The sequence below is a fragment of the Telopea speciosissima genome, unplaced genomic scaffold (assembly GCF_018873765.1).
Source record: "Telopea speciosissima isolate NSW1024214 ecotype Mountain lineage unplaced genomic scaffold, Tspe_v1 Tspe_v1.0017, whole genome shotgun sequence".
Taxonomy (NCBI): Eukaryota; Viridiplantae; Streptophyta; class Magnoliopsida; order Proteales; family Proteaceae; genus Telopea; species Telopea speciosissima.
Genome location: NW_025317353.1, coordinates 463,485 through 490,412, shown reverse-complemented (window position 1 = coordinate 490,412; position 26,928 = coordinate 463,485). Strand labels below are relative to the sequence as shown.

Below are 26,928 nucleotides of genomic sequence, written 5' to 3'. Positions count from 1 at the left end.
AGTTACCTGGAGGAGCAAGAAACAACCATTGTTGCTCGATCTAGTGCGAGGCGAGTTTAAGGCCATGGCCCATGGAGTATGTGAGCTTATATGGCTAAAACGACTTCTTCACGATTTGAGCTTTGAAACTGAAGGGCCAATGAGACTTTATTGTGACAACAAAGCTGCCATAAGCATTGCCCATAATCCGGTTCAACATGATCGAACCAAGCATATTGAGGTCGATCGTCACTTCATCAAAGAGAAGTTGGATTCTGGCATTTGTACTCCTTTGGAAAACAAAGCATCAAGTAGCGTATATCTTCACCAAGGGTCTCTCTTCAGTCTATTTAGTACTTATCAAAGTCGGGAATGTATGACATTTATTCTCCAGCTTGAGGGGGAGTGTTAGAGTTGTTAGAATATCTTGTATAGGGGTAGTTCTGTCATTGTCCAGTTATAAGACATGACTAAGTTGTATTTTTACTTTATTGTCTTATTTCTCCTTACCTCCCTAGGGAGGCTTGTGTAATTTGGAAGACTTAATGAATGAAGCTAATATGTGTGTTGAGAATCACTCTCAACACACAATCGATTCTCCCATTCTCTTCTCTTCTTCTCATCTCTTCTCTCCTTCTTCTTCTTCTTGCTGTAAACTATTCTCTTACCAGATTCGATCTACCTTTGAGTTTCAACTCTTACTCCTTTAGCAATTTCCAATAAGCAGTATTAGATGAAGGTCTGGAGTGAAATTTTCAAGTTTGACTGTTGTTGCCCTACCAATTCAACTGTTGCCTGAAGAGACTTCCTTAAATGCCTGCTTACATCACTGATAATCCCAATTTCAGAGACTATTGCTCGTGTTCTGAATTGTCGAGCCATGACTGAAAGGCATTGCTAACTTGATGCCCTAAAACAGAACTTGCTTTAGGGAAAATTACTTGTACACCCCCTAAACTATTGCCATTTTTCTTAAAATACCCAAATTTTCAAACAATTACTTGACACCCCCTGAAACCTGATGTTGTTAGCCTACTGTTAGTGGTTGAATAGAAAAGCCCATTTTACCCTTATCACATATTCAATAGAAAACAATGAAATTAAAATTACCTATTTACCTTGCTTCTTCTTCTTCTTATTGCAACCACATCTCCTGCTGTAACCCACCCCTTTCAATATTGAACCATTTGCTGTTGCTGTGGTGATTTGCAGACATTGAAGAAAAACAATCCAAACAATCAGAAACATCCTACCAGGAAAACAAATCCAGAATCTAGAGCAAAAGCAAGTAGAGACCAGCAGAATTCAAAAAGTCCCTAACAGGAAAGTGAGACAAAGTCATATCTCTAGAACAGACCATGAAAGAGAAGTAAAACTGAAAAAAATATTTATATATGCTAAAAAGCCAAAATATCAATGGTGGTTTAAGATTTGCGCTTACACGTTAAAAGTTCTGATGACGTTGGCAGTTCTTGTTAGGTTTTAGAGTAGATGGAGAAGAGAAGAAAAAGCTCCAAGAGAGCAAAGAGAACAAACACGATTCTTGGGGAAATCTGTTATCTCTCTAAAACAAGAGACAAACAAGTCTATATTGAAAAGAATGTAAAATTACACTGGTGACCTTTGGCCTAATACAAATGAAACAAAGAGTACATAAGTAGGGGTTATGTACATATATACCCCTAATGTAACTATTCTTAACACTCCCCCTCAAGCTAGGTGGTATATGTCATACATACCCAGCTTGTCTAGCATAAAACTGAAGTGATGAGAACTAAGACCTTTGGTGAAGATGTCAGCCACTTGTTCATTGGTCTTCACAAAAGGAGTACAAATAATCTTAGAGTCTATCTTCTCCTTGATAAAGTATCTGTCAACCTCAACATGCTTGGTTCGGTCATGTTGAACCGGATTGTGAGCAATACTGATAGCTGCCTTGTTATCACAGTATAAACTCATAGGCTCAGTTGTCTCAAACCCCAATTCTTGGACAAGTTTCTTTAACCACAAGATTTCACACACACCATGAGCCATGGCTCTAAATTCTGCTTCAGCACTTGGCCTTGTTACTACAGGTTGCTTCTTACTTCTCCAGGTGACTAAGTTTCCCCCAACAAAAGTACAGTATCCAGAAGTGGACCTTCTATCCGAAATAGATTCGGCCCAATCAGCATCTGTATAAACTTCGATTCTCAAGTGATCATTCCTATAAAAGAGAAGACCCTTTCCAGGACATGACTTCAAATATCTGAGGATCCGATAAACTGCAGCAAGATGTCCCATCTTGGGTACGTGCATAAACTGACTCACCACTCCAACAGCATAAGTTATGTTAGGTCTGGTGAGGGAGAGATAGATTAGCTTGCCTACTAATCTCTGATACTTTTTAGCATCTACAAGAGGTTCACCACAATCTTCCCCTAGTTTGTGGTTCTGCTCAATAGGGGAGGATATTGGTTTGCATCCTAAGTAGCCTGTCTCTGAAAGTAGATCAAGAACAAACTTCCTTTGGCACACATTGATCCCTTGCTTGGATCTTGAAACTTTAATGCCCAAAAAATACTTCAATGGACCGAGATCTTTGATCTCAAATTGCCAAGCCAAATAAAGCTTAAGTTTTGAGATTTCAGCTTCACTGTTTCCCGTGACCACAATGTCATCAACATAAACAATGAGAGTTGTAGTGGTGTTGTCCTTCCTTTGTATAAACAATGTGTGATTGGCTTGACTTTGAGAATACCCATTTTGTAGGAGGGCTTATTTAAACCTCTCAAACCAAGCATTAGGAGACTGTTTGAGTCCATAAAGATCCTTCCTAAGACGACAAACTTTCCCATTGCCACCAGTATGCTTGAACCCAGGAGGATGATGCATATATACCTCTTCTTCTAGGTCACCATGTAAGAATGCATTTTTCACATCAAGCTGATACAATGGCCAATCAAGATTTGCAGCCACTGAGAGAAGTACACGGATGGAGTTGTGCTTGGCTACTGGGGCAAAGGTCTCCTGATAGTCAATGCCATACACCTGTGTATAACCCTTGGCGATAAGCCTTGTTTTATACCTCTCCACAGTACCATCAGACTTGAACTTGACCGTGAAAACCCATCTGCATCCAACAGGGATTCTCCCTTTAGGGAGCTCAACCAGGTCCCAAGTGTGATTCTTCTCAAGAGCCAACATCTCTGTGTTCATTGCTTCTCTCCATTTCGGATCTGCCATAGCCTCTGCTACATTCTTGGGAATAGATATGGAAGAGATAGCCACAGAAAAGGCTATACCTGTAAGGGAGATAGAATCATAGGAACAAACTTTGCAATGGGATTAGTACATGCCCGAGTTCCCTTGCGGTGGGCAATAGGAAGATCCAAGTCTGAGGGTAGAGAAGTAGAAGGAGGTATACCTGTCTCAATGAGTGAAGGCTCAGGATGAGGAGACGAAGAATGGTTTTGGCCAGTCTTCTTTATAGGAAGCCATGTAGCCGGAGTTCTCCTATCCTTCGTATACACTAGTAACTCCCCCTGTTCTCTGTTCACTTGTGCACTAGGAGGCTCCCCCTCAACCACATTATCCACAGAGGGCTCCCCTTCAATAACAGTATCCACAGGACTTTTCTTTCCCCTGTCAATTTGAAAAGGAGAAATGGGAACAGGGAAGGAGAGGGGAACAGAAACACACTCAGGAACCTCTTTACCCTCAACACCACCAAGAGATGAACACTCCCCCTGAAGAGGTGACTGAAAATATGGAATAGTTTCAAAGAAACGGACATCTTTAGAAAGAAGCCACCGACGAGTAGGGGGATGATAGCACTTATAGCCTTTGGAGGTGGAGGAATACCCAAGAAAGATACACTTGAGAGCCTTAGGGTCCAACTTAGTACGGGCAAATTTACTAATATGGACATACTAAATACACCCAAACACCCTAGGTGGAAGGGAGAAGGAAGAAGAACAGGGAGGTAACACATCAAGGGGAACTTTAAAGTTCAAGACACTGGATGGCATGTGGTTAATAAGAAAGACAACAGTTAATATGGCATCTAACCAAAACATTTTGGGAACATGCATAGTAAACCAGAGAGATCTAGCCACTTCAAGGAGATGGCAATTTTTGCGTTCAGCCACCCCATTTTGTTGGGGGGTATCTACACAGGCCACCTGATGAATAATGCCATGGTCAGAAAAAAAGGTTTCCAAACCACTATACACATATACTCCCCACCTTTGTCAGAACGGACAACTTGGATTCGAGTTTGAAATTGGGTATACACTAACTCATAAAAATTTTTAAATGCAACATAGACATCACTCTTGTGTTTCAACAAGTACACCCAAGTAACCCGAGAATAGTCATCAATGAAGGAAACAAAGTAGCGGAAGCCACGCAAAGAAGTAACAGGGGAGGGTCCCCAAACATCAGTATGAAAAAGATGAAAAGGTGAAGTAGATCTATTACCATTAGATGTATAAATTGTTTTACAACTTTTGGCAAATAGACAAGGTTCACAATGAAAAACATATGTGGCCGGAAAAGAAGAAAATAAATGAGGCAACAGTTTCCTTATAACTGAAAAAGAAGGGTGGCCCAAACGACGATGCCACAACAAAATATCCTCCTGAGTACATCCACCTCCTTGCCCACAAACATAGGATTGAGCTTGCACAACAGGGGAAGCACCAGTCTCCAAAACATATAAGCCGTTAGCTTCACGACCACGCTAATCACCCTCTTCGTACCAAATCCTGAAAGAGACAATGAATAGGGAAGAAAGTGACAAAGCAGTTTAAGGATTTAGTCAATTGGCTAACGGAAAGAAGATTAGTAGCAAAGTTGGGAACATGAAAGACAGATTTCAAGGGTAAACAAGGTGTAACCCGGATATCTCCCTTACCAGAGATAGAGGAGAAGGAACCATCAGCAATTTTTACCTTATCTTTCTCGGAACAGACAGAATAGGAATTATACAGCTGAGACCTACCAGTCATGTGATCCGTGGCACGCGAGTCAATGACCCAAGGTATGGTACCGGAGGAGGAAGAGGCCTGTAGTGCCGTGGAGGTAGGAGTAGTAGAGGACCCATCCAGGTGGGCTACAACTCGATGAAAGGTAGCAGTGTCTTCTTTGGACAGAGATAATGAATCAGTCTCAGTGACTCCAACATGAGCCTTAGGGGCCTTCTTCCGCTGTCCCTTCACTCCCCCTGTGGAACTAGGGGAAGGCTTCCCATCAAGATCCCAGCAAAAATCATTTGTGTGCCCAGATTTGCCACAATGGTCACAGAGGAATCAGCCCTTCGTAGAGCCCTTAGCAGCCCCCTTATCAGCTCCCTTAATGGAGTCTTGAAGGGTGGAAGAAACAAAGGCAGAACGCTCAACAGTGGGGTTAGTAGTGGTCCCGGCACCCCTACGGGTCTCTTCACTCTGTAGATATCCACAAACCTCCTCCAGTGAGGGAAGACTTGGTCGGCCAAGGATTTGTACCCTAAAAGGTTCAAATTCAGAGTTAAGGCCACCAAGGAGGAACAAAACCCTCTCTTTCTCAAACAGCCGATGCACCTTGACCTCATCCTCAGGACACAACTGCAAATCCCTATAATGATCATACTCCTCCCACAGGCCCACGACAAGACTATAGTAATCAGAAATGCTCCTATCACCTTGACGAAGGCTAACAATCTGTTGGAGGAGTTGGTACACCTTTGTAGAATCCCCAACTCTATCAAAGATACGAGCCACACTATCCCAAATGGCCTTGGCAGTCTCCTTGCCCATAAACCTCCTGGCAATCTCAGGCTTCATGGAGAAAAGAAGCCAAGCCATCACAAGAGAATTCTCCGTGTCCCATTTAGGATACCCTGGCTCGGTAGGAAGAGGAACTTTGATGTTGCCATTTATGTACTCCATCTTCCCCCTACAACGAAGAATCAACTTCATGGATTGGGACCAATCAAGGTAATTGGTATTGTCCAACTTGACAATGGGAAGCTGCACATTGGGGTTCTCATATGAAAGGACCGGGATGGATGCAGCCGTAGGGTTTGCAGATAATGGCAGGTCTGTTTCAACATTTTTGTCACCCATATTGACCCGAAATCAAACATGGGAAGGGTCCAAATAACAATACTTCAAGCCCAACAACAGCTCCTCAAACTCAGCAGTCAAAAACAGAGAAAAAACAGAGGCAAGGACTGAAAAAAGGTCTGTAAAACTTCAACCAATCAACAAACTGCAGCGGAATGACAAAGACAAACCTTCTCCAGCAGAAAACGATGCCAAATAGCCCAGAAAAAACAACCAACAAAGCTCTACTGATGAGCTGTGTCACTTCAAGGACCCCAGCTGGCAGAAAAATTGCAGAAATAGGTCTGGCCGAACTTCAACTTCTGCTCTTTGATGCTTCGAATAAGCTTGAGATGTTCAAAGGAGAAGAAAGGGGACTTCCAAACGAAGCTACAGCCTCTGGTTGCTCTCCATTTGGATGTCAAACAAACAAGAACCAGCTTTGTGAAGCTACAGCAGGTTACCTTCGAGTCCAGCAATGAAGGCTAGCCCTAGTCTTCCAAGCAACCTTTAAACACCTTCAATCTCCAGGAACAAACAGCTCTGATACCATGTTAGGTTTTAGAGTAGATGGAGAAGAGAAGAAAAAGCTCCAAGAGAGCAAAGAGAACAAACACGATTCTTGGGGAAATCTGTTATCTCTCTAAAACAAGAGACAAATAAGTTTATATTGAAAAGAATGTAAAATTACACTGGTGACCTTTGGCCTAATACAAATGAAACAAAGAGTACATAAGTAGGGGTTATGTACATATATACCCCTAATGTAACTATTCTTAACAGTTCTTACAGCGGCTTCGAGTTCAAACCCTAAGCTGGAGGATTTAGTCTCTTCCGAAGCTTTCAAGGCCGCGTAAGAGTTCCAATCGGCGAGCAGAGACGAGGATTCCTTCTGATCAGTATTAATCCTTCCATAAACCAAGCTTGTGTAGTATTCTGCATAATTTGAAGTAAGAGACGATGCCAACGAAGAAGAAGAAAGCGATCCTCAGCTTCGAATCGGAAAATTAAGAAGCTGAGTGGAAAGCGTTCCAACTCAAGTGAGAGATGTGGTCCTTTAGCACCGTTTAGTGTTATTATTGGCGTCTCTCTCGGTGAGAGCCTATCGGAGATGTTTGATTTTCCGAATCGGAAAAAATTGCTGGAACTGAAAGGGGTATGAGCCATGTGGCAGAAGGAGATTTATTAGGGTTTGAATCTGAAATCGATTAATGGTTTTGGATTATTTTGATTTGAAATTTGTTTAAGAAGTGAAATTTTTTCTGATATCGATTAGGGTTTGAATATGAAATCGGTGGGTTGCAGGAAGAAGAAGGATTTGGGCTATTGTAATTTGAAATTTGTTTAAGCACAAAGAATTTTTTCTGAAATCGATTAGGATTTGAATCTGAAATCAGAGGGTTGCAGGAGGAAGAGGGTAAAAGGGTAAGTTTTTAGGCATTACAAAAATTTAACCGATGACATTATCACTAAACTAAAGGACAGGACCTACTTGAAAGAAATGGTAAAATGCCGGGGGTGTTCAAGTAATTGTTTGAAAAGGGAGGATAGTGAGAAACAGGGCAATAGTCTAGGGGGTGTCCAAGTAATTTTCCCCTTGCTATATTCCTCCCCAGGCTCCCGTGCAAGCATGCACACTCTAGGAACCAATTTCTCAATATTGTGAGCATAACTTCCATCTGCCTGTTCATGCACAAAGTTAAGAACAGAACCATCATAAAACATATGGAGAAGTAACCGCACAAATAAAGATGAGAGTAAAATCATAAAAGAAGTCTGTTCATTGTTCATGCATTAGAAAAAAGTAAGTATGAAAGGTGGAATCAACGCTCAAAAAATGAGATATAAAATACTAAAATAAAGTTCATTGTTGGGGAAAAAAAGAGGAAAGCAATGCCAAATACACATCAAATGAGAGAAGTAAAACAAAATTCAGAAACTTTGTTACGGACAAAAACCAAATCCATAACTTGATGGCATCTGATCCAAGTAAGCAAGCACTTCACAAACTGTTAGCACAAATCCACAATCCAAGCATCATCCCAAATCCAATCAGATGCTCAAAAGAATGCTCCGCTTTCCCTTTATAACAATTGTAAACCAATCCAACCCCCCCCCCCAAAAAAAATAATTTATATATATATATATACTAGTAAACGTACACATGCAAATGCACGTGTGGCCAAACAGGAGAGGAGCTTGTGGAGACAAGGACTTAAGGAATTATGTAAACATGGCTAAGAGGTTTCCATGTATGAAATGGCAAGTCAAACGTGGTGCTTCCAAATCGGACATAATCTCATAACTCTTGATTAGACTTTCTAAAACTAATCATATTTTCTTCTCTCAAAAGTGTATTATAGTTGTACTTTGGCGATATGGGTAATTAAGTTTCCAGTTATAAAAATTCAAAGAATGGAAGAAAAAGAAAAATAAATATGTGCATCTATAAGTGCAGAATGCCTATCAAGCTGTTAAATGTTCAAAGTTTATATCTTTTTCTTCCAATTGCTTGATCTTTGCACTTCCCTTCAATACGAGGAAACTCTATGTTTTCTACCACAACCAATAAGAACAAGAAAAATGTCAACACAGTCCACAAACAATGGGGGGAAAAATGTAATTTAAGATCAGTTTCTCCACTGAATGGATGTTTCACCAAGCAGAAAAATCTCCTGATTTCTCAACAGATTGTGATGAGCAAACACAAAACTTACATTGAAGCCTTGAAGGGATTAACCAGTTTGTATAATTCAAAGAAAAAGTAGCAAGATATATAAGTAACTTATAGAAAACGATGCCAACTACATCCCAAAATCACCTGACTATGAATGAATCTGGTCAAGGTTTTGCATCCTAGAATACGAACACTGTCTTGCTTTGTAGAGTCAAAAAGTCCAAGAGTTCAATTACAACAATCAGTAGACTGAGAGCAAAGTATGCCCTATAGAATAAAATGCATACATGAGAAATATATTTGAGATAATGCCAAAGAACTACCATCTATGCCTAGCAGCAAAAGAATGCAAACAGACCCACCTTCCGGCAACTAAAATAGATACAGTATCAAGAATTTATGGACAAAATCTTCCCTAAATAAAGTAGTAAGAACAAAAAGGAAAGAAAAAAAATAATTCTTGGAAACTACTCCGTAAGTCCAAATGAGGGGAATATTTAAATGACACCAAATCCGGGTCAAGCAAATGAGACTAAATTCACTTCTTGAGTTGCCTTGAGCTAGAAACGGAATTAATAGTAGTTGGACTTGGAAGTTCTAAGAAAATAGGAAATGAGACTAGTTTCATAAGAACATTAAGTCCTAAATAAACTTAGCTTTTTTTTTTCTTTTTTTAATTAAAAAAAAATGTATTCCACAAGTAAAATTAAAGTAAAAAATCAAGAAAGATAAGAGGGGAAGAGAAAACCATTAAACTTACATCTGCTCCTTGCATATGCAAGGCAGTTTATGGTATGCCTCTGTGATAATACTGATATATTTGATATGCTCAGACCTCAATTCTTTTGAGCACCTTTGTTCAAGATACTTGGAAATCTATAGTGAAGAAAAGGAGACCAAAATAACCTCCAAGTAGAAACCATTGATACGGAAATAACGAAAGGAGGTTAAATTATGTTGAAAAAAGGGAGTACCTTTGAAATTCGGAGGGGGTTCTTGGCATCATATTCACACAATTTAACAAGAGAAACTACTTGGACACCCCCTAGACTATTGCCCATTTTCTTACTATCCCCAATTTTTCAAACAATTACTTGGACAGAATATCCCCAATTTTTCAAACAATTACTTGGACAGATTTCTTCCTATTATTAAAAAACCGGTAGCCATGGCTGCTGTTTCAAACACCATTAGGGCATCCTTGAAGATTAAGCCTGAAATGGAGACGACACCACCTGTACTCTCGCATCCGTCTCTAGGGTTACTCGTCTCCTCTTCACTGTCAAGCCGGAAATGCCGCAACAAAGCTTCATTGAGAAAACCATTGGAACCATCAGCTGAAATGGAGCCGATTCAACCTTCTAAAGTATCATATGCAAATTCTTATTCTTTAGAGGCATGGTGAAAAGAATCTTAGCAGCAGTCATAAAATCCAGTTTCTCTAATTGACGATACACATCATCATTCCTTATTGCAGCATCTTGTTATCGTTTTCATTGTTGTTTCTTTCGAAGACAATGGAGTTGTTGGAGCAGAGGCCAGGGATGGATGAGGCGTGCTTCCCCTAAAAATTGAACCCAAAGGTCTCCTCCCACGCAAAATGTTCTACCCATCTTATATCAACATTTCTGAACTGCACATGACACATGGTCACTCCTCAAATTCAAGGACGAAGAAACCAAGGCTTAAAGCCAACGCTCCGGTTAATATCTTTCATCAATAATGCCAATCATGTGCAGCAAAAATTTGAGGAATAAGGCACCAAATAATGGTTTATCTATGACTTTGAAATTCAAGGAACACAAAACTTGTGATGAATGTGAAGAGGAAAAAGGCAAAATTGAGACCTAACCACAGTATAAGGATTTAACAAAGAAGGAAAAAAAAATCGATCAAGGGTTTTGGGTTATTTTAATTTGAAAATTGTTTAAGAAAAGAGGATTTTTTTCTGAAATCCATTAGGGTGTCAAGTAATTGTTTGAACAGTCATGTTGCAGACTTGCAGATGCAATGCAGTAGGGATAAGGGGCGGTGGGGTAAATCTGTCAATTTCACTGTTTTCTATTGAATATGTGATAAGGGTAAAATGGACTTTTTCATTCAACCACTAACAGCAAACTAACACCATCAGATTTCAGGGGGTGTTAAGTAATTGTTTGAAAAGTTGGGGATAGTAAGAAAACAGGCAATAGTCTAGGGGGTGTCCAAGTAATTTTCTCATTTAACAATTTTCCGTTCATTTGGAACACCCTTCTAAAAAATTACACAGCAAGACATCATTATCCTAGATAATAAAAAGATAAGTAGGACTACTCTGTTTTTATAAACACGATGTAACAAGAAGATAGATGAGTCTATCTCAAACAAGGATACAAGAGCTCAGAAGGAACCTTCCTCAGCCACTTACCGGCAGATATTTCAACCTCGCCTCCCTACCTCCTCAGTAGCCTAAAAAACAGCAAGCATATGAAGAGCAAAAACTTGTATAACTCAAACCAAATTCTGCTAGTAGCCAAGAACCTTTAGTCCATAACACCCAATAAGTGTATCAAGATGTAATACTATCACATTCAGCCATCCAATACAGCAGACCTCAGAGAAGACAAAAAAACAGAGCAGCCGATACCTGTGTAGCAGTAGAAAAAAACAGTAGCAGTCCTCTGACCCTCCACCTTCAAGGGCAGGCTCTTAGGGCTTCAAAAAAGCACTCCCATACGACACAAATGGGACAAGTTCCAAGGTCATCCAAGCTGCCAAAGGCAGAATCGAAACTGAGACACTCCTAGGCTGGCGGAAAAACAGAGCCTGGTTTCAAGTCTTCAAAAACATCTAGCAGCAAGGCAGCATTTCTTTTTCAACAAACAAGAGCTTTGGGGTCTGAAACAACACCCCTAGGCGATGCAACTCCAATAGGTCTCATGCCAAGATGTGGAGAAGAGAAGGAGAACCAAGAAGAAGCTTCACAAGCTGGCGGTAACTTGCCAGTCTTCCTCCATTGCTTCAAGTCACCTTCAGCAGCTCTGAAACTCTCTCCAACTTAGGGAATACCACTCCCAAGACTGTAAGGAGTATAGGTTTCACATATACAGCCTCCAATGGAACCCCCTTTACATTTATAGGGTTCCAAAGAGAGGAGAAGATGAGGACTGAGCTCAGCCGACTCTCAAACCAGAGATGTTGGCTCTGATACCAAGTTGAAACTCAAAGGTAGATCGAATCTAGTAAGAGAAGAGTTTACAGCAAGAAGAAGAAGAAGGAGAGAAGAGATGAGAAGAAGAGAAGAGAATGGGAGAATCGATTGTGTGTGTTGAGAGTGATTCTCAACACACATATTAGCTTCATTCATTAAGTCTTCCAAATTACACAAGCCTCCCTAGGGAGGTAAGGAGAAATAAGACAATAAAGTAAAAATACAACTTAGTCATGTCTTATAACTAGACAATGACAGAACTACCCCTATACAAGATATTCTAACAACTCTAACATATAGAACAAAATGCATATATGAGAAATATATTTGAGATAATGCCAAAGAACTACCACCTATCGCCTTGCAGCCAAAAATGCAAACAGACCCACCTTCTTGCAACTAAAATAGACACAGAACTCGGTCAGAATGGCTCATTTTCTCCAACTCCAACTTTGGATGCCCACCCCCTCCTCTATTTCTCCCTGCCGGTCTCCCCAGCAGGTCCCCTGAGTCTCCCATTTGTCTGTCCTTCCTGTATGGCTTCCTCCTCACCTGCCCCTGCTTCCTCCTCTCCTTCTCCTGCTCCCCCTCTGCATCCCCCTGGTTCCCACCCTCCTTCTTGGAGTTCCATCTTTGTTGCTGGTTCCTCTCCTAGCTCTGATGGTCTCCCCCTGCACTTCGTCCCTCCTTCTAATGGGCCTTCGAAGGTAGTCTGCTGTCCTCTTGATCTTCTCTCGGCTGAAGCAAAGCTTTGGGAAGACTGCCTTATGGGTAACTTTCTGGGTCCTCGACCTCCCTTTCACATTGTCAAACTGTCCCTTTCCAAGCAATGGTGCCCCCAAGGTACTCTGGATACTTTTCTCGCTTGACAATGGATTTTTATCTTCAAATTCTCCTCCTCTCTTGACAAATCTCGAGCCCTGGAAGGTGGCCCTTGGGCCAGTGGGCAAAGGCCAATCTTTTTGCGTCGATGGACTCGCCAAATCCAGCTCGGGCGTCTAGATCTTTCATCCATTCCTTTGTGGATCTCCTTACCAGGATTGCCTTTGCATTTCTGGTGCAGGGATGGCCTCAGTTTGATCGGCTCTACCTTGGGAAAACCTCTGTTTTTTTATGTGCGCACTCGCAGGAAGGACCGGCTAGCCTTTGCGAGAATTTGTGTCGAGGTTTCTGCTGAGGAGTCACTTCCTGCTTTCATCACTGTCAATGAGGGTGAGGGCTACTCCTTTGATCAAGAGGTGCACTATGACTGGCTACCCCCTCACTGCCTGGTTTGCAAAACCTTTGGCCACAACTCTCAGCATTGCACTCCTGTCGCCCAGCCCTTGGCTGCTGATACCCCTGACCCCTGCTCCATCTCCTTTCCTGAGGCTAGCGATGGTCCTGCTGTGATCTTACCTAATGGTAGAGCCGAGAAGTCGAACCTCCACTCTAAGGATGCTCATTCCGCCTCTCGAGGTCGTTCTAGATCTTGATTCCAGCACCGGAATCAAAAATGGAAGAAGAAGAAGCTACCGGAAAGCAACAAGGACCAGTCACTGTCGCTGCAGCAGCCCTGGTCAGATGGGAAGAATCGATTTTGCCTCCTGGCTTTGTCTGATGACATTGAGCCTCTATCTTGTCCCAAGAAACCACAATTTGAGGTCCTTCCTCGGAGTAGATCTCGAATGGCAGAAGATCCTGTAGAAGAGACTTCTATTCTTGGCTCTGGCTTCGAAAATGGTGTTGCGCTTGCTTCAACGCCTTCGTCTGCTCCTCTGGGAAGACCTGCAACTCCCTTGAGCTCTGGCTCTTGTGTTCTCCCCCAGCCTATTAACGGAGAAGTCCTTCCCCTTCTTTCTCCTACTTTATCGAAAACCGTGGCCCCTACTTCTTCTAACTTGGAACTTGTGGGGCCCTCATCTGTTGACCTTCTTCCTCCAAATGGTCACGTGGGCTCTACCCAGACTGACCAACTTTTTGAACCGGGTCCCCTAATCCCTGACCCTTTTGCCTCTTTACCCAATTCCACCGCTGGGTCGGGTCGCACCAAATCTAGCCTCTCTTTCTCTCGGGTGGGTTTTAACTCACTCTTGGGTCTTGGACCTGGCCCAGGCCCGTCGAAAACCCCGTCTTCTTTACCCGTTTCTCTAATCTCCCCTGTTTTATCTCGTCAGCTTCTCCCCCCAACCCCCACGCCTTCTGCTCTCTCCGGCAGCTCCTATAGCAAACGGCACCATAGTGAAACCAAATCAAGAGTTGTGCTAACCAGGCTACTTGAGCCTTTGATGCCCCTCCAGCCTTTGTCCCAATGATTCACGAAACTATTTGGAACATTCAGGGGCTCAACTCCCCCGTGAAGCAGGCTGTTGTTTGTTTGCGTATTCGTGAATCTCGTTCGAGCTTTTGTTGCCTTCTGAAAACCCATATTAAGGAGCCCAACTCTCCCAAAATCCTTGCTTCCATTGCTCCAGGTTGGTCTTTGATTTCCAACTACACCCACCACTCCAATGGCCGTATTTGGCTTCTGTGGGACCCCAAAAAAAATTCCATCTCCCTCTCTGCTTCCTCCTCTCAATACCTGCATACCAAATTCTCTGATTCCTTAGGCTATTTCTCCTTTTTTTTCTCCGTGGTTTATGCTGAAAACTGCCCTGCTCTTAGGACTTCTCTTTGGGCTGATCTCAAATCCTTTGCTAGCCATATTGGATCCCAACCTTGGGATCTAGGAGGGGACTTCAACATTATCCATTACAGTTATGAAAAACAGGGGAATGACCATTGTGACCTGGATGCTATGAATGCCTTTAATGACTGCATTGAAGATATTGCTGCTAATGATCTCAGATGGACTGGGTTCCCCCTTACCTGGAGCAATAAGAGGGCTGGAAACTGTCGGATAGCCTGCAAATTAGACAGGGTTCTTGTCAATGAAGAGTGGTTAACCTCCTTCCCTTCCTCCCATGCTTCTTTTGAGAACCCAGGCATCTCTGATCACTCCCCCATCTCTCTTGCTATCCAGCCTTTCACTTCTTTTGGGCCCAAACCATTCAAATATTTCGACATGTGGTCATCTCATCCAACTTTCCTTCCGGTTGTGCTTGAAGCTTGGCAAAAGCCTGTAATTGCCTTCTCCACCCCTCTCATAGCCTTCTCAAAGAGGCTCAAAAATGTCAACGCTGCCCTCAAGGATTGGAACCTAAGCATCTTTGGCAGCATTACTCTCCAAGTCAAAGAGTGCAAAGACAGACTTGCTTCCATTCAATCAAGGCTGCAATCTGATTTGCTCAATGACTCCCTTGCTATTGAAGAAAAAGAGGCCTCTATCCAGCTCTCCTCCTTGCTAGCTAGGGAAGAAAGCTTTCTCAAACAAAAATCAAGAATTAAATGGTTAGATTTGGGGGATTCTAACTCAGCATATTTTCATCGGTCCGTGAAAGCTAGAGTTAATTCTAACTCTATAGCTCAGCTCACTCAGCAAGATGGCTCTGTTGTCAACACAGTTAAGGATATTAAGGACATGGCAGTCCAGCACTTCAAAGGAATTTTCACTGGGGCCCAGCAGGAGCATATTCCTATCCCTACCCACTTGCTCAACAAGTTCATTGCTCCAGAATTCTTGGATTCCCTAAGCTCTATTCCCAAAGAAGAAGAAATTGTGAAAGCTATTTACTCTCTCAAGGTCAATGGAGCGCCTGGCCGGGATGGTTTTAGTATGGGATTCTTCTTAGCTGCTTGGGACATCATCAAAGTTGACCTTATTGTTGCCATTGAGAGCTTCTTCCTTAATCCCAATCAAGTCAAGGGGATCGACCACACATTCCTCTGCCTTATCCCCAAAAAGGAAGGTGCCATTGCAATGAATGACTTTAGGCCCATTGCTCTCTGCAATCTGCTGTACAAATTCATTGCTAAAATTCTTGCTAGAAGGCTCAAGAGTGTGGTGGATCTTTTGGTGAGTGATCATCAAACAGCCTTCATCCCTGGCAGGTCCATCTCTGACAACATCCTTCTGTGTAATGACATTGTCAGAGGCTTTGATAGGAAGAATCACTCTCCGTCGCTGCTCATGAAGATTGACATCCACAAAGCCTTTGACTCTCTTTGATGGGACTTCATTGCTCAAGTGTTGACTCAGATAGGATTCCCTTTGCCCTTTGTTCATTGGATTAGCTCCTGCATCTCTTCCCCAAAGTTCTCAGTTTTGGTTAATGGCAACCCGGCAGGATACTTTGGAGCTTCGGTGGGAATTCGCCAAGGCTGCCCTCTCTTCCCTTACTTGTTCACTATTGCCATGGAAATCCTCTTTAGGCAGATTTAGCTTTGTACTGACCAGCAGTTCATCTCTCCTATGCCCAAGTGTAAAAGCCTAAAGCTCACTCACTTAGCTTTTGCGGATGACTTGATGATTTTCTCCAAGGCATCGATTGCCTCCTTAGAGACTATTTTGCTTTGTCTCCAACAATTCAAAGAGCTCTCGGGTCTTCGCATCAACCCCGCCAAATATCTCATCTTCTTTGCTGGAGTTTCCTTGCCATCTCTGGTTTCCTTAAAGGTTAACTGCTTGTCAAATACTTGGGGATTCCATTGATCTCAGCTAGGCTTTCGGCCCATCACTGCACCCCCTTATTGGACATGATTCGGAAGAGACTTCAGCTATGGAAAAGCAAGCTTCTATCTTATGCTGGCAGGTTGGTCCTTATTAGATCAGTTCTGGAAGCCTCTTATATTTATTGGTCGGGGCTATGGGCTGCCTCTCTCTACTATCAAGGCTTTGGAAGCTCTTATGGCTTCCTTCCTTTGGAAGGGCTCTGACTCCACAAGGTTCCTTCATCCCTTTAGTTGGGCTGCTGTGTGCCTTCCCAAAAAAGGAGGGTTGGGCATTCGCCATTTTTCAGAAGTGACCTCAGCTGGTATCATCAAGCTTCTTTGGAAGATAATCTAAAAAAAAAGAGCATTTGGGTTGACTGGATCTACTCGGGTTATCTTCGCCATGATTCTATCTGGGCTTCCTCCGCTGTGTCTGATGCTTCTTGGGTTTGGAGGAAAATCCTTGCCAGCCGTCACTTAGTCCTTCATGTCATCCGCTCAAACATTGGAGATGGTCAGTCTACTTATCTCTGGCTTGACAACTAGCATCCTATGGGTATTTTGCTTCATCGGGCTACTCCCAGATCCATATACTCCTCTGGCTTACATAGGCTTTCTTTGGTTGCGGATATTCTTGACCACAATGGTTGGGCTCCCCCCACATCAAGCCCTGTCCTCACTCCTATCTGGAATGAACTCCACTTGGTCACTAGAAGGGCTGCTTCTAGAGGTGATTGTACTACTTGGTCCTCCAACAGCTCTTGCTCCTTCTCTTCCAAGGCTGCTTGGAATTTTATTCGTCTGAAAGGCCCTGTGGTTTCTTGGCATAGACTTCTCTGGTTCAAGCATCACATTCCTAGGCACTACTTCACAGCCTGGAGAGTCTTCAACAGATGCCTCCCTACTCAAGCTTTTCTTCGCAGCCGCCAGAACTTAGTCCCTAGTGCTTGCTGCCTCTGCTGGAACAACGATGAAGACCTGAATCATCTCTTCTTTGAATGTCCTGTTACAGCTGCAATCTGGAAGGGTGTTCTCCTCAAATGCTGGCCTGCTCGAAGACGTATTCTCCCCTTCTCTAGAGAATGGATTTGGATCGATATGACTTTTGCTGGCTCCTCGATTTGTGACTCAGTCGGGAAGATGGCTTTTAGTGCTACTCTCAGCCATATTTGGATGGAGCGCAATTTGAGAAAATGGACCTCCAACTCTCGGCCTTTCCAAAAGATTTGGGATTCCATTTCCTTTGAAATTCAAGCAAAATTATCTTTTCTTCCCGACTCTTCTTGTATAGACACCCCTAGGAACAGGACCATTGTTAATTCCTGGGGTCTCTCTAATGTAACTTTGGTTGCTCCAGCTAGCGCTTAGGCTGCCTGGCTTGGCTCTCTCTCTTTGAGGCCTTTGTTTTCTCTTCTTTTCTCTCTTTTGGTAATGAAATTTTTATTTACCCAAAAAAAAAAATAGATACAGTATCAAGAATTTATGCATAAAATCTTCCCTAAATAAAGTAGTAAGAAAAAAAAGGAAAGAAAAAAAAATCTTGAAAACTACTCCATAATTCCAAATGAGGGGAATATTTAAATGACACCAAATCCGGGTCAAGCAAATGAGACTGAATACACTTCTTGAGTTGCCTTAAGCCAAAAACAGAACTAACAGTAGTTAGACTTGGAAGTTCTAAGAAAATAGGAAATGAGACTAGTTTCATAAGAACATTAAGTCCTAAATACACTTATTTTCTTTTTCCTTTCTTTAATTAAAAAAAACTGTATTCCACAACTAAAATTAAAGTAAAAAATCAAGAAAGATAAGAGGGGAAAAGAAAACCATTCAACTTACATCTACTCCTTGCATATGCAAAGCAGTTTATGGTATGCCTCTGTGATAATACTGATATATTTGATATGCTCAGACCTCAATTCTTTCGAGCACCTTTGTTCAAGATACTTGGCAATCTACAGCAAAGAAAAGGAGACTAAAATAACCCCCAAGTAGAAACCATTGATACAGAAATAACGAAAGGAGGTTAAATTATGTTGAAAGAAGGGAGTACCTTTGGAATTCGGAGGGGGTTCTTGGCAGCATATTCACACAATTTAACAAGAAAAAATTACTTGGACACCCCCTATACTATGGCCGGTTTTCTTACTATCCCCAATTTTTCAAACAATTACTTGGACAGATTTCTTCTTATTATTAAAAAACCGGCAGCCATGGCTGCTGTTTCAAAAACCATTAGGGCAGCCTCAAAGATTAAGCCCGAAATGGAGCCGACAGCGCCTGTACTCTCGCATCCGTCCCTGGAGGTTCCTCGTTTTCTCTTCACCGTCAAGCTGGAAAGGCCAAAGCAAAGCTTCGTTGAGAAAACTATTGGAACCATCAGCTGAAATGGAGCCGATTCAACCTTCTGAAGTATCATATGCAAATTCTTATTCTTTAGAGGCATGGTGAAAAGAATCTTAGCAGCAATCATGAAATCCAGTTTCTCTAATTGACAATACACATCATGATTCCTTATTGCAGCATTTTGTTATCGTTTTCATTGTTGTTTCTTTCGAAGACAATGGAGTTGTTGGAGCAGAGAGGCCTGGGATGGATGAGACGTGCTCCCCCTATTTGAACCCAAAGGTCTTCTCCCACGCAAAATGTTCTACCCATCTTATATCCACAGTTCTGAACTGCACAAGACACATGTTCACTCCTCAAATTCAAGGAATGAAGAAACCAAGGCTTAAAGCCAACGCTCTGGTTAATATCTTTCATCAATTATGCCAATCATGTGCAGCAGAAATTTGAGGAATAAGACACCAAATAATGGTTTATCTATGACTTTGAAATTCAAGGAACACAAAACTCGCGCTGAATGTGAAGAGGAAAAAGGCAAAATTGAGACCTAACCACAGTATAAGGATTTAACAAAGAAGGAAAAAAAAAATCAATTAAGGGTTTCAATCTGAAAATCGATCAAGGGTTTTGGGTTATTTTGATTTGAAATTTTTTTAAGAAAAGAGGATTTTTTTTCTGAAATCAATTAGGGTGTCAAGCAATTGTTTGAACAGTCATGTTGCAGACTTGCAGATGCAATGCAGTTGGGGGTAAGGGCGGTGGGGTAAATCTGTCAATTTCACTGTTTTCTATTGAATATGAGATAAGGGTAAAATGGACTTTTTCATTCAACCACTAACAGCAAACTAACACCATCAGATTTCAGGGGGTGTTAAGTAATTGTTTGAAAAGTTGGGGATAGTAAGAAAATAGGCAATAGTCTAGGGGGTGTCCAAGTAATTTTCTCATTTAACAATTTTCCGTTCATTTGGAACACCCTTCTAAAAAATTACACAGCAAGACATCATTATCCTAGATAATAAAAAGATAAGTAGGACTACTCTGTTTTTATAAACACGATGTAACAAGAAGATAGATGAGTCTATCTCAAACAAGGATACAAGAGCTCAGAAGGAACCTTCCTCAGCCACTTACCGGCAGATATTTCAACCTCACCTCCCTACCTCCTCAGTTGGATTAATCATCCTACATCAAAGGAAAAGGAAAGCAAAAATAAAAGAGGAAACAGAGATTCCTTTTTCTTTTGTAAAAGGATGTCAGAATCACTTATATGTCTTGTATTAATACAGATTCTTGGTCCATTTGGCCAAGCAAACACGAAGTCCTACAGAAGGTTCAACCAAGTTACTAGATCCACAATATGATCTACCTGGCTTCAAGCTCTGAAATTTTCACAACCAATAACTGCTCCCTTTCAGAGTTCAGACACAGCTGTTTCAACCTGTCAATTGAGAAAATATAAAACAATTTGCACTTAACTTGCCCAATATTGAGACATACATAAAAAGTACTATAACACAGAATTAATATTAGACAGAAAGAATTGAACAGTTCCATCATGTTTCAGAGCTTATAGAGAGCATTGGAAAATAAAATTTCACATAGAGCTGCTATTGAGACCTAATATAATAGGCAAACATAAGGCATATAATTTTTTTAATATGGAAATGAATACTGAATACACCAGTGATCGGCTGTTGCTGTAAAGTACTAGTGAGTTTATTAAAGAAAAGGAAACAGGCTGATAACAACAGTTTTCTGATAGGAATAACAATGAAAACTCAGATCAGAACAATAATAATAAAGAAAAACCCATCCATGCCTAGGGAGTCCACCGAATCATTAGTGGAAGTTGGCAAATCCAAGAATGATGCACCTGATGCAGCCGTCTAACCCCCTGGTTTCTCTAAAATGTCACATATTGTCAAGGAATCTCTTACCCATGACCTCCAGCGTAAAACATTTTAGAATCACCCTAGCTTACCACATGAATAGAATTAAGCTTCTTCATTATTCTAACTAAATAGATGTTAATCATTGTTATACGGACACAGCTCCAGCCTAATTTTGGTCACATTTGCCTTGGAATAGAGTAATGGCTATAACTTGTTTCAGCCCTTTCTACAACTTCAAAAATGATATTTTAAAAATCTGATCCTTCCTATATTGCTTCTGATGAACAAGGAAAGAGAGAGACAAGAGAAAATAAAATTGAGTTGAAAAAGAGCAAACCAAAAATGGTCAATGGAAAATACTTATAGAATGCACACTGCAAGGAAATGACTACAAAATAAAGAAGAGGAAAGTGGAAGAAGGAAGAAATTCAATTGTTGAGGCAATCAAAAAACCTAGTTACTATTGGGTGTTGGACTATTTTGGTTCAGCCCCATGTGGAGTTTTTTGGGTACTTGGACTAAATTGGGTCAAAACCCATTTGAGAAGTCAAAGCCCAAATGTGAGTTGGCATCCACTTTCTCATTCTTTGTGGTATTTTGAATTTGAAATTTCTCCTAGGTAATGTGAGATGGAGGTTTCTTTCTTTGCAAGAAAAAGGAAGAGAGAGAATGAGTGGACTTTTCTAAGGAGAGGAAAAGTTGTTTTTCACCTTTTGAGAAGAAGAAAAAAAAGGTTTTTGTTATTGGAGCTCCTGGAGAAGAAGAATTGCAGAATTTTTTTGGAGGTTTAGCTCTCACATTTGGGTAATTCTTGAGACCGTTTTGCTACATCTCATGCTCTTGTTTAGCCGGGTAACCGAAGTTGCAGCTTACTTTCTCGGTTGGATTCTCCAAGCTTTGGGAGAAATTGTTGGTGGCTTTTAGAGGTGATTTGGTAGCATTTCTTTTAAAGTGTGAGGAAACCTTGTAATCTTTCCAAGTGCTTGTTATTTCTTTTCTCAATATTGTGGTGGATCTCAAGTTTGGACATAGACTTGAGAAGTGAATCATTGTAATCCTTTATTTGATTTAGTGGATTATTCTCGGAGTTGCCCCGTGGTTTTTCCCTTCACATTGAAGGGTTTTCCACGTTAAATCTTGTGTTCCTTTTGGCTTGTGGTTGCTTGTTTGGTTTTCATTTTTTGTTTGTTTGTTTCTTTGATTCACATAGGTGGAAAGGTTATTCTGCATCTCTTCCCAACAGTTATGCCACCCACCAAAGGGGGGAACAAAACTGCAAACCCAATTGGAAGTAGTGCAAATACTTGTAAATCCAACGCAAAAGTTCTCAATTAGAACGTTTTCCATGTGGGTTAGCAAAGAATTGAGAATGATTTCTATATCGCTTCTAATAGTACTCTGTTTTCCAAGTAAAACAGGTAAACTTACAGGGACATGGGAGTCTCTGGCACTTCTCTTGGGATCAGTAGCAGAGAAAACAATGTAGACAAGGACGAAGGTGCCAATAATTTGAGCTGCCAAACCCACACCTTTGCTGTAGCCATCAGCGATCTTGTTCGCCCCACCACCATACTGCACATAGTATGACTTGTTTTGTAGGGCCTACACCACACATTGCACCCAAGCATTCTGCTACGATGTACATCACAGCACGGATTAGTGACACTTTACGGGCCAAGAAAAGCACAAACGTCACTGCTGGGTTAATATGCCCTCCGGTAAACATAAACACACAACTTTTTGTAATCAAATCGCAAACAACAAAAAACAGAGAAAGAACCAAAAAAATGGATTACCCACTAGAGATGGTGGTGCAGTAAACGAGGATGAAGATCATGAAACAAAACCAGATATCATAGTTATGTCCTGGATTATAAGAGAAAATTTGAGCAGCAGTTATGAGGTGCCAAGCGTCGAGAAGGAAATAAAAAGAAAACCAAAAAATTAAAAACAAATAAGAAAATAGGGATGAGTTCGTGTTACAGTGAAGCAGTCTTGAATGAAACGAAAATGGCGGTCGTTAGAGATGCAGGTCCGAGTGAAGTAGAGAACCTCAATGATAAAAGCTCAATGTTTCGACGTCGACAATGATGGCTTCTCTGGCTGAAATTTTTTTTGCAGTGCAGGGCTGCAGGTTTGAGCTTTGATTGGTTAACAAGGTGAAGTGTACTAGGTGGAGCCGGACCTTTAGGGTTGGGCTCGGGCCTGTTAAAAATTCAACAAAAAAAATCAGAAAACAACCTAAACGAGTAACCAACAAAGAGAAAAGAGAAAAAAAGGAAGAAATTCAATTGAGGCGGCGATCAAAAAACCTGGTTGTCCAAATAAGTAGCGGCGAAGTAATTTCCCTCGGAACTGAAACAAGAACTTTGAACTCTGCGCCAAAGGAAAAACCAGAGATTAGTAAATTGCAAGCAATTAAACATAGAAGAAACCACTGTGATGGCTGCTATATTAAGGGAGGGAGTGGGGGTAGAAGAAGATGCGCAGGGCAGGCCTGTTTTCCTGAATCAATTTCTTCTACCTTCGGTTCTGATGTTTTTGAAATTGGGCGGAACTTCTTTCTGCTTCTGTGGTTGGGTTAACCTGGTCTCAGAAACAGGAGGAGGGCTTTCGTTGGTGGATGAGAAGAACCACCTCCTCACCTTTGAAGAAGGAGTTGAAGTGACATTGATGATGGAAGCAGAAAAAGGGTTTGGTCTTCTGCAATTCGGAGGGGAGAGCAGGTTGCGGCGAATATGCATAGCACGTACTCCTGTACCAATTTCCAATAAACAGTCTTCAATGAAGGTCTGGAGTGAAATGTTCAAGTTTGACTCTTGCTATCCTACCAATTCAACTGTTGCCTGAAGAGGCTTCCTCAATCCCTGCTTAGATCACTGATAATCCCAAGTTCAAAGACTACGGCTCGTGTTCTGAGTTGTCGAGCCAAAGCGTTAGCAATCTGAACAATATCAGATTTAATTTGCGGATCATGTGCAACATTTTTGTGATCCAGATGTCGAATGACAGCAGCCAGAATCAACTGCTCATTTCCTGTATGTAAGCAATGCAGAGACAACCAAAATTGGAGTAAAAATAACAAATATTATAAGATTCAGATAATGAAGAAAGATGTTGTTAAACCTAAAAATCAATGCTTAGAAATTAGAATATAAGACTCACAAGTCACAAGGAACAAGACCAAATAGAAGCAGGAAGCCAAATGCTCAACCCCACTGTATGATCATCGGGCAACAATAAAGATAAAAAAAAATAAACAAATGAGGTAAAAAATACATAAGAAATGAACAGTAGGTAGATAATTATATATTTGGGCCACATTATTTGTAAGTAATTATAACTAATGAATAAAAGAGATGGCACATAAGTTTGGATAGGATTGTTAAAACTGTATCACATGAGCTTCTGAAATGGTAACTCAAATAAATGGAATGCCTCGGTGTCGCCAAAAGAAAAAGTTGTGGCAGTGATGAGGTCCAAAATATATCTACATAGTGGTTAATGACTTAAAGAAAAATTTTCCATAGCAATTAAAGAGATGATTCAAAGTTACTTTATGTCTGCTTAGCTTGTCTCACTTCTAATAAAACAAAATTCTTTATAAAAAATAAAAAAACGAATGCATAAGAGAGAGAGAAATAAAACATGAAATTGAAGGTTGATCTTATCAATAAGCAGCTTCCTGCAGATCATGAAGAATTCATATCAGAAGCTTAGTTACAAATCATCCATAAAACTCCTACACCATCCAACTGGCAAAAAAACATCAATATCACACATCAAGTATAATGAAAAAGAAGTTTTAGCGAGAGAGAGAATAGAAAAGGCACCAAAATACCAGCAATGTCCATAAAGTAGCACATATCAGACAGAACACAACCACAGCTAACCTCTACCGAGGAGCCCAGTGCTTCCCCTTATCAAAGTAAGCGAACATTAGATCTAAAACCTGGTAATTTGTTGTACTCTTCTTGGCCAATTCTACTATTTTCTGAATACAAATTTGAGCACATATTTATGGATTTTCAATCTCTTCTCTGTTGTGCAAGTAAACCAATATATTAACCACAGTCCACTACATTATCTTTTTTTATCTTTGGAGGAAAAAGAAAAAAGTTCCATCAGAAAAATGCATAAAGAATCAAGAATATGATACTGAAGGACCTCTTTTTGGAGTTAAACATGTGGGGTTGCTCATTATTACCGAGTCAATAGAGTGCAATCAAACTAATTTGATCCTATGTAACTAATAGTACATGTGTTAGCGTCAGACACAGATAATGTTAGATGGATACATATCAAACTCAATGATCTCCTAGAACTAAATGCAGTCTGCAGACACACCCATACTATGTCAAACGTGCATCAATATGAGCACACATGTCAAAAATCTAACAAGAGTGTGAAGTCTTGGAATGCCAGCCCTAGAAACAAGATATGAGCTACACCAAAAGCTATTTCAGAAGAAACTACTCTTGTTGTGGAAAGTATCCACCACAGCCCCTAATCGTTCCTCTATTAAAACATCTCCACATTGTTGCTTCTAACTTTAACCTGTTTTCCTTGCGCAGCTACTAGCTCCAAAGCTCAATTTCTTCGTGTTGTGCCAGGAAACAAGTCATAAAACACTGGGTCCAATTGCCAACACATACTAAAGCATTAGAAAACCACTCACCTCATCAAAACCATCAAGAACATGTGAAAAATCTGCCATAAACCACACCTGAAATGTGAAAATCAATTTAACTCAAAGAATGGAAGAAAAAGAAAAATAAATAAGTGCATCTATAAGTGCAAAATGCATATCAAGCTGTTAGTTTTTCAAAGTTTAAATCTTTTTCTTCCAATTGTTTGATCTTTGCACTTCCCTTCAATACGAGGAATCTCCATGTATTCTACCACAACGAATAAGAACAAGAAAAAAGTCAACAGTCTACCAACAATGGGTAAAAAATGTAATTTAAGATCAGTTTCTCCACTGAATGCATGTTTCACCAAGCAGAAAAATCTCTTGATTTATCAAAAACAGATTGTTAAGAGCAAACCACAAGACTCATTGAAATCTTGAAGGGATTAACCAGTTTGTATGAATAAACTGAGAGCGAAGTATGCCCAATAGAACAAAATGCATACATGAGAAATATATTTGAGATAATGCCAAAGAACTACCACCAATGGCCTAGCAGCAAAAGAATGCAAACAGACCCACCTTCCGACTACTAAAATAGATACAGTATCAAGAACTTATGGACAAAATCTTCCCTAAATAAACTTATTTTCTTTTTCTTTTTTTTAATTAAAAAAAATTATCCCACAACTAAATTAAAGTAAAAAATCAAGAAAGATAAGAGGGGAAAAGAAAACCATTACACTTACATCTGCTCCTTGCATATGCACAGCAGTTTATGGTATGCCGGCTGTGATAATACTGATATATTTGATATGCTCAAACCTCAATTCTTTCAAGCACCTTTGTTAAAGATACTTGGCAGTCTACAGCAAAGAAAAGGAGACCAAAATAGTGCAAAGCTTTGGTCTGGGAGAGAAAATTATTATCAGAGGTGACCTTAACGGACATGTGGGTAGAGATCGTAGAGGCTATGAAGAGGTTCACGGAGGATACGGAGTTGGAGAAAGGAATGAGGAGGGGATCTCAGTTTTAGACTTTGCGATAGCGTTTGACCTGTGTATTGCAAACACCTTCTTTGAAAAGAGACATGAACATTTACTTACCTACAAGAGTGGGCAACATGCAAGCCAAATAGATTTTTTCCTCACTAGAAGGTCTGACAAACTTTTATGTAAGGACTGTAAGGTTATACCAGGAGAGAGCTTAACCACTCAACATAGATTGATGGTCTTGGATATGCACCTAAGTACGAGACAACGTAAGAAGGCGAAACAGACTTGCCCTAAGATAAGATGGGGGCGACTTCATGGAGGTCTTCTAGAATCATTTACCGGTAAAGTAGCTTTACAAGGAAAGTGGGATTCTGAGGGAGATACCAGTGAGATGTGGACTGAGATGACGACTTGTATTAAGAAGGTTGCTAAAGAAGTCCTAGGGATTTCAAAAGGTATGTGTCTAGCCCCTAGAGAGACTTGGTGGTGGAATGATGAGGTACAAGCAGCCATTAAGACCAAGAAAGCTTGGTTTAAGACCTGGCAAAGGACTAACGAGGCTGAAGATAAGGTGAGATATTA

At 40.8% G+C, this 26,928-nt stretch overlaps 3 long non-coding RNA genes across 3 annotated transcripts; all 3 read right to left on the bottom strand.

The window, feature by feature from the left end:
• Nucleotides 1-545: 545 nt before the first annotated feature.
• Nucleotides 546-23,554, bottom strand: LOC122647286. The gene is made up of 3 exons (XR_006330846.1): nucleotides 23,475-23,554; nucleotides 13,941-13,945; nucleotides 546-556 (listed from the first exon to the last, which is right to left on the bottom strand). It is a non-coding gene; the product is annotated as an uncharacterized LOC122647286 (long non-coding RNA).
• Nucleotides 1,420-6,942, bottom strand: LOC122647281. Its single transcript, XR_006330841.1, has 4 exons — nucleotides 6,816-6,942; nucleotides 1,905-1,910; nucleotides 1,719-1,722; nucleotides 1,420-1,432 (listed from the first exon to the last, which is right to left on the bottom strand). It is a non-coding gene; the product is annotated as an uncharacterized LOC122647281 (long non-coding RNA).
• Nucleotides 7,689-8,928, bottom strand: LOC122647284. Its single transcript, XR_006330844.1, has 2 exons — nucleotides 8,866-8,928; nucleotides 7,689-7,727 (listed from the first exon to the last, which is right to left on the bottom strand). It is a non-coding gene; the product is annotated as an uncharacterized LOC122647284 (long non-coding RNA).
• Nucleotides 23,555-26,928: the final 3,374 nt, after the last annotated feature.